The sequence below is a fragment of the Leptonychotes weddellii genome, unplaced genomic scaffold (genome assembly GCF_054177405.1).
Source record: "Leptonychotes weddellii isolate Sample4059 unplaced genomic scaffold, ASM5417740v2 HiC_scaffold_18851, whole genome shotgun sequence".
Lineage (NCBI taxonomy): Eukaryota > Metazoa > Chordata > Mammalia > Carnivora > Phocidae > Leptonychotes > Leptonychotes weddellii.
In genome coordinates, this window is record NW_027773600.1 from 1 (window position 1) to 2369 (window position 2369).

General features: G+C 48.5%; 1 long non-coding RNA gene across 2 annotated transcripts; it reads left to right on the forward strand.

Annotated features, from left to right (window-relative positions):
- The first annotated feature begins 31 nt into the window (after positions 1-31).
- Positions 32-1559, forward strand: LOC145718638 (uncharacterized). 2 transcript variants are annotated; one of them, XR_014141941.1, is made up of 2 exons: positions 32-545; positions 833-1559. It is a non-coding gene; the product is annotated as an uncharacterized LOC145718638 (long non-coding RNA). The 2 variants fall into 2 exon arrangements; XR_014141940.1 differs by having other exon boundaries at positions 32-302.
- Positions 1560-2369: the final 810 nt, after the last annotated feature.

A 2369-nucleotide genomic window follows, 5' to 3' on the forward strand; every position in this document is an offset into this window, starting at 1 on the left:
TCCAATGGGAAACCTTACGCGTTGCTGAGGCCTCTGGGAAATGGAGTTCAGTGTCGTGGGGCATTCTGGGAGTCGTAGTTCGGCCAGTCCGCCGGGTGCGGTCGAAAGCCCGCGACGAGCGGGGGCGGGGTTCTCTCCGCGCGACCGGAAGTGGCCGTTGAAGCCGGCAGTAGGCGTGAAAAGAGGTTGGCGTTGGGGAAGTGCAGCCTCTTCGGCTCCCTTCGCGAGGTCTGGCGATCGTCCCGGCGCTTCCGGCCGCGGGATCCGAGAGTGTGGCTCGCCCTAGAGGGAGGGAAGCCCAGGTATCACCATGGCAACCGCCAGCCTCGCGGCCGCGTGACGTCACCCTTCTCACTTGGCTGGAAGCGGCCTCTGCGGGAGGGAGCCGGGGAGTCCTCGAAGGGGGCGCCCCTCGCCTCCTTCGGTGCGGGGCGGTTCCGCCCTGATCCCTTGGAGGGCTTTGTTCTTTTGTTCCGGTCTGGGAGGAAGGACTGGAACGGGCCCCGCCCTGCTTGTCCACCTTCCAGCTTTCCCCCCCGCAACAGGTGTGTCTTCCTGCGTCCGAGCCGCGGTGGGAGCCCGCAAGGGTGCACGGAGGTGACGGGCCGGGTCTGGGGGCGCCTCTGGCCAGATTCGAGGGCAGGCACCGAGGGGTTTTTTGCATCTGGAGCTGAACCTGCGTGCTCGAGCTCCCTCTCTTTTTGTTCCGCGCGAGAGCCTGTGTAGTGGCTCTCGGCGGGCACTTCTCTTTTCCAGGGATCTCTTAGCCACTGTGCAGAACTCTGAAGTATGACGGTGACGCATGCTGCTGACCCCGTGCTCTGTCTTTTAGGGCCGCCAACCTAAGCGTGTGCAGGGGCTCATCGGAGCCCCAGACCGAGGCCCCAGCTGGAAGGACGCTGCTTCGGAAACCCTGGGCTCCAGGTTGCAGAGGAACGGAATGAGCTCCTGAGATGGAAGGTAGGCGGACGCCCGGGATGGTGGAGGCAAAAGAACAGTCGGGACTGGACGATCCAGTACCTGACAGCTGGTGGAGGTGGGAGGAGGGAACCCCATCCTAAGGCGAGAGAAAAAATGACTTGCATTATGGTGCGAGATTCTTACTTAACGTTTATATGAAGGGAGTTAATTCTCCCTGGCTTCGGGATCGGGGAATGAAAAGGAGCGATGATTCAGAATGTCTGTGGTCCTTACATGACTTTTATTTCTTAAATATTAGAATGATAATCTTTTAGTCCGAAGAAATCTTGGTAATCGTTCCTTCAGTACAAGAATTAAAGTATCCCTGGCAGATGGCCGTTTGTGAAGCCCATGCCTGGAGAAATGTGGCATTAAACTCTCCATTTTGCGTGCAGACTAGTCCCTTGGTGGCTCTTTCCTTTTTTTTTGGTTTGGTTTTGTTTTGTTAAGTTCCTTATGTTAGGCAGAAGTGCCTATCCCTGTAACTTCTGTGTTGGATCTTAGTTCTTAGTTTCCAAAAGCAAGAGACTGTTCTCTCTCTCACATTACTGCCCTTCAGAATGTGAATTCAGCTGTTAAAACTCCTACTCATAAATTCTTTTCTAAGCAAAACAGCCACAGTTCCTTTGATGGATCTTCATATGATATATCTGGATCTCTTTTCCCAAGACTCTGCTGCCCCAGAGCATGCTTCTTAAAATGCATTTCCTAAAATTAAACATAGTTCTTTAGATATGTTTATGATAAGTTCTATAGACTTTTAATACCTAAAAGTACTTCTTTCGGTTTGGATTATAGTTCTGCTGTTCAGAATCAGATTATATTTGCTTTGAAGAAAATCAGTGATATTATGCTGTAAGCTCTAGATCTTTTTTACATAAACTATAGCGAACTAGATTTATGCCGTCCTTGTCTAAGAGAATTGCTTTTTACCCTTGATATCAGGACTTCACATATATGATTGTTCAGTTTTTTGGCCAAGTTTTCCAGCTTGTCAGAATAACTATGAGTCTTCATGTATTCAGGGTTTTAAGTGTCCTTTCCAACTTCATGTCACTGGCATATTTAATGAGTATTCATTCTGTTTCTTCCTTCATGTCCTTGAACAGGTCAGAGTTAGGACAGAGCTCTGTGCTGTGTTGCTATAGACTTTCCTCTGCATTGTCACTGTTTTTACATTCTGTAGGTATCAGTGTGCACTCAAGTTTGCTTTAACCTGTTATACAGTTCTTCTTTTTTTGAATTTGTTTAGTATCATTAGAAGTCTTAACATTACTTATTTATATAGGTTTGAGCCATACCTTATATTAATTCTCAGTTCTTTTAAGAGTGCAGAGAATCTCTTTCTTACAACTGCATGTGTATCTAAAATTATCTAAAAACCAAAAGTTTAATTTTAAAAATCAACT